A 6,055-nucleotide genomic window follows, 5' to 3' on the forward strand; every position below is an offset into this window, starting at 1 on the left:
GCATGGCGAACTTTCTTTGTGTTGGTGTCAGGCAATTCAATACGTGCTTAATCTTTTTTGCCTTCACCTGGCATAGCTACTAGGCTCTAGTGGCTTGGCTATCTTCCTTTATCTGGTTCATCTGGCTTGCATACGCCTACAGCATTGTGTAGCTATCTCCTGAAAGTTGTGTATGCATAACTATAGTGTGTCACCCATCACTGTGCCATTGCTACATCACTGATGAACCTTACTTAGCTCTAGTTGATGTTGATATGCATTGCTGTATATTGGCTAATAATATTTATCTGCATGGTGATGTTGCCTATAATGTATTGCTGCATACAATACTGCAATAATGTATAGTTCTCTCCTGTATGTTTTGTATACATATACTTTGTACACATCACTGTGCCATTTATACCACACCAATGATGTACTGGCACTTAGCTACTGGTGGCCTTTAGTTACGATGCCACTATTGTGTTATATCTGTCACTACTGTGACATATTGAGTTGATTTGGGGATAATGCATTCACTACCTAATAGCCTCACCGGGGGGCTGTCACGTTGGTGTATGTACTTGGTTGTATGTGACGCGGTCCTAGTAATAATAATAATAATAATAATAACCTTTCCCTTGATGCAAGAGTTCGCCATTACAGAGAATTTTAAAATGCTGGCACCAAGCTTTCTCTGCAGCTTATTTCTCCTGTCCCAAAGTAAGTACAGCTTGTTGGGAATGCATATGGAAGCTATTGTTCCCTTATGCCTCATGCTACTGTAGTAAGGATTCGCAGTAGGACTTTCCACCTTAATTTTCAGCATCTCGATTTGAGCATCGATATCCTTTAGCTTCTTCTTGTCAGCATCAGACATTGCAGTTACCTAGCTATTCTACCGACGAACATGTACGCTACAAATAACAAAGCAATGCATTGACATAGCTTTTATAGTAATTTGACTCCCGCCTTTATTGCCTATTTACGTATAACGGTAGGGTCCGCAGTCCGAAAAATCAACTTCTACAAACCCCTACCATTGTGGGATGTTCATTGTAGTATCCCATTGCTTGATCCACCATGAAACCGGAGGCACGATTGTTGTCTTCACAGAAAGATTGTTTTCAGTATCTCGCAAGATGCAAAATTTATTTTTAAAATTTCGTGCTCCACACAAAGGATCGGATGAAACTTGCTACTTAGCCAAATCGTATCCAGAGATGATGTAGTTGAAAAGTACGCACAGAAATAAGTAAATGATTTGCTGGGTGCCCAGCACAGGGTTGCTTTCTTTGAAAAACAGACAAAGAGATACGAAGTTTCGAATTCAAACTGCCCTACCACCCAGGGCGAGAGAAGCCAACTCTTCCTCATAGTGTTTTGATACAGTTGGGTGCATAGTCTGTCTATGCTGTTAGTTTGGAAAAGATCTGAGACTTCTTACCATCTGGGTGACGACCGTCAAAATTTTCTGTAGCATCAAAGAATTATGCCGCGCTTTCTAGTCATTTCCAGCGCTTCTGCAGCCACAGCAACCATCAATTATAAACTAAAACTATGGTAAAAGATGTCCCTGAACGTTTGGTAGCAGCAGTTGTCAATTATTATTTCATCCACGGCTTCCATGCTTCGCTCTAAGGTATGCATCAAGGAGGCAGCAAAATCGTCCAAATTTGACTTCACACTCCACAGCAGCTTCAAATCTTTGCTAGATCATTCTACATCACCATTATGCTGCAAAACATCCAAAACCAAACCGAAAAAAGCACAATATCTTTCATTTTTGATTCGAGCTGGGTGGAGTTCCTGGTGAGCTGTAGTCTCGCGTAGCCAGACCGCTTTTTCTCCGTCACGGCGCTTATCGATTAGAGATTATAAGCGCCTACTCCGAAATTTCGGAGTAGGCGCTTATAATCTCTAATCGATAAGCGCCGTGACGGAGAAAAAGCGGTCTGGCTACGCGAGACTAGGTGAGCTGCTGGTATACTGCATCATATGAAATCACAGAAACACCAACTACTACTACTACCAAACGTTTTGATCCATCATTTATCATCATTCTAAACAAAATTAAGTGACCAGTGTGGCATCAGAAGTACTGGAAAGCACTTTGGTACCATTGAGAGAATCCCTTGAAATGACGCACGAAAATTTTGACGTTCTTCACCCAGATGGTGAGAAGTCTCAGATCCTTTCCAGACTAACAGCATAGACAGACTATGCATCCAACCTTATCACATCACTATGAGGAAGAGTTGGCTTTTCTTGTCTTGGCTGGTAGGGCAGTTTGAATTCGAAAATTTGTTTCGTTTTCTGCTTTTTGAGAGAAAGCAACCCTGTGCCTAGAACCCAGTGAGTTATTTGCTTATTACTGTGCGTACTTTTTAACTACATCAACTCTAGATAATATCTAGCTAAGCAGCAAGTTCTATCCTGTTCTTTGTGTGGAGCACAAAATTTTAAAAATAATTTTTGCTTCTCACGAAATATTAAAATCGATATTTCTGTGAAGACAACAATCGTGCCTCCGGTTTCATGGTGTATCTAGCAATGGGATATCACAATGAACATCCCACAATGGTAGAGGGATCGATTTGTAAAAGTTGAATTTTCGGATTGCGGACCCTAATAACGGGATAAAGTGAGTGCTAATTTGTGCGGCTAGTGCCAAGCTGATTCTACAAGGACCTTTAAGGATCGTAATTATAAGAGCACTGGTGGAACACATAGAGGACAGAAAATACACTACCCAATTAGATGTACATTAGTAATTAAGCAAGATATAGGAGGTGGGGTCTATTCTACGGAACGGAACGGAACGGAATGATGGACTAAACTGCGGAACGGAATGCTTTCTCAGATTGAAGCTTGCAGCTTACCATTGCTGTACAAGTTATCAGTGGCACTTCCAGCAGGTAATCAAACGTTACCACAAGAAAGATGAAACGAATTTAAGGATCAATTGTGGGTTCTTGTTGGTTGTCATTAGTAACGAAGTACTAATTGTGGGAATAGCTGACTCAGTGTGTTCATCTTCGGATATATCAAGTAGGGAACTAATGCATGACTTGTTTTTACTAGTATGTGAGTTATTTTTACTTATACTTGACTTTAGAATGTACAGTCTGAGGCCCAGCCTTTCTAATCGGCATAAATCAGTATGTGTATAGCTACACTACAAAGGAAACAAGTATGGTGACAAGCTGAATCAACTCAGTCTAAGCAGAATCTAAAGGAATTTTGTGCAATGTGTGAGGAGCAAACATTCAGATACCTCAAGGAGGCTATATTGTGTGAACATCAATGATTCATTAACAGAGTAGTGGACTATTGTCAGATATCTCAGCCTGAGTACTGAGTTGAAGTCTGGATGGGGTCTATTTTACAGAATGGAATGCTTTCTGAACCAACTTGCAGCTTGGCTAGCTGCTATCATTGCTGAAATTGCATTTTATCAGTGGAACCTCCAGGAAAATGGAATAGGATAATTATAAAACATTAATTGATTGTTTAGGTAATCATGACTTTATTCAGTCTAATAAACAGAATATATGGTTGATTGAGTGAGGTATCACTTTCAGAATGTTCAGACGACCAGCGATGAGATGCATGGATTCATCAAATTTTTGTTGTGGTTGGAGACATTAAATATCCAAAAGCAAACTGACTGTATAATATTAATTCACTTTCTTTATATTTTCTCAATTTTGAGCCTGTATACAAATAATTGAATTTTCCTTGTCAATAGAAATCCTAGAATAAGATGGGAGAGAAACTTATCTTTGTTTACCTATACTGTATAACCAAGAGTTCGTAATACTGATTTGTATGGGGGAGAGTGTCTAACTCTCAGTATGGCCTGTACAAACACCCTGCGTAAAGTTCACCTTTCATCAAATCAACACCTTTACTGGGGGATAGAAAACTGTTGATTAGTGTTGCTGAAGAAGGTAAAGCCTTTGTTCTGAAATAAGGCCGAGGTGTTACTTTAAGCAGGGTGTTTGGTGAATGAGTTCAAGTTAGACACTCTCCACCTTATTATGAACTCTTGGTACAACTTCAAAGGAAAATGAAGAAAACATACAGATGAATCAATAAAATCACTACAGTAAGGTGAATTACAGACTAGTGAGATCTTGGTTAATTAATGACAGTGGTTGGAGATTAAGTGTGGTAGCTTCTTGTTCTTGAATATGTTGCAAAGTGGAAGTACAAATCAAAATGGGATATCAATTTCATTATGAAAAATTTGTATACATAAATAATATACCATTACTATTTCATTTGTCCTCCACTTAAACATGCTCCAACAGTACTAGTGTCAGTAAATTGGCAGTGAGTCTACCTTGAAATCTCAACTCTAGAGTAGATCCAACACAGGACAGCCTGCACTGTAACAAATACATGTGATCCCATTGTAATTTCATGGACCAGCTGGACTGGGAATCACTTGAAAATAGACGAACAAATTTAACCTGTTTTGTTTGAAGTGAAGCATGTGAAATGTTACACTTAAGAAATCCTAGGATTCTAGGTGGTATGTAATTAATGTGTGTTCCATTTCAGGTCTGACTAGATACATTGAAATTACACACACATCCTGGTCCAAATCACGTTTGCCTGGTGGCTACGGGCATGGTTTCACATGCGGCTTATAATAGAGATTTGGCTGATCTTGGAGTTTTGGCATTTAGCCTGATTCAAGGCTAGCATCCTTGAATTGTGCAACAGATAAAATCAGCTCACTATTGAATACGGCATTAGTCCACTGCACCAGCTGTTAATATATAAATAACTCCATGCATACACTTCAGTGATGTTTGCAGAATATACCCTCCTTGCGGTCTGCCAAAATATTTGCTCCTCACACACTGCACAAAATTCAAGTTTTAATTCAGCTGGCTCTTTCCTGTTACCAGTATCTTCCTGCTTGCTTTATTTATACACTGACTTATGACTTGAAAGACCGGCCCAGACTGTTTTCTAAAGTCTAAATAAGAAAAACAGCTCACATAAAGTTCCCTTCCGTATGGATGAACATCACTGATACAGCTCATCCCACAATAATACTTCGTTACTAATGACAACCAACAAAAACCCACAATCGATCCGTTAATTCTTTTTGTCTTATGTTTAATCACCCACTGGAGATGCCACTGCTAACTTATAAGGGAAGTTTCAGCACTGGTAAGTTGCAAGCTTCAATTTTAGAAAGCGTTCCGTTCCGTGGTTTAGTCCATCATTCCGTTCCGTTCCGTTCCGTAGAATAGTCCCCACCTGCAAGAAGAACAGAAAAGGAGAATTTGTAGCTAAGCCTAAGGGATTTAGGGAACTATTAAGAGTAAAATTGTGTAAAATAAATGTCGTGTAATATTACATTTGTAATACAGAACTACTGTAATGTTTATTGTTTGTACATTCATAATAATTATGTAAGTATCACATGTATTACTTATCTATGAGAATTTTCCAATTAAAATGTACAAACTACTGTTCAGGCTTGTTCAAGCTTTGTTGTAGCTTCGTAGAATAGTGTAGCTGCAAAGCTAAGAGTTGTTGTCTCACCTCTAACCACATGCATCCATAATAATCTACCACAAGTTACAAAGGAATGTTTAACATCTGCTGCACACTGTGCCTATTTTCAATGACTCAGTATAGCTCCTTTTATGGATAGTCATAAATTGTGGTAACACATTTGCAAGGGTTTGTGGCTTACCACAGTGTATTAAAAGAAGCTTGTCACTGATGTAGGGTACTCTCATCTTAGCGACACAAGAACATTTAGCTTTTAAATAATTTTGTGCTTTATCAACATCACCAGCCATTTACAGTCACTATCACAAGGTATAACTTGTTTAGCACTACTGAGCCAATAGCATGCACTCACAAACATACACATTAGTTAGATTAGTGGTTTTCTGTATAAGGCAGTGTAGGCTATACCTGTACACAGACTAGGAATAGCAGAGCACTCGTGTCATATGGTAAAGAGGTACATCCATACACACATACATACAATGGAATGTGCTGCCTGGTGCTGCCCATCAATAGTTAGGTTCTGGTAAGAAGC

Source organism: Dysidea avara, chromosome 9, assembly GCF_963678975.1.
Source record: "Dysidea avara chromosome 9, odDysAvar1.4, whole genome shotgun sequence".
NCBI lineage: Eukaryota > Metazoa > Porifera > Demospongiae > Dictyoceratida > Dysideidae > Dysidea > Dysidea avara.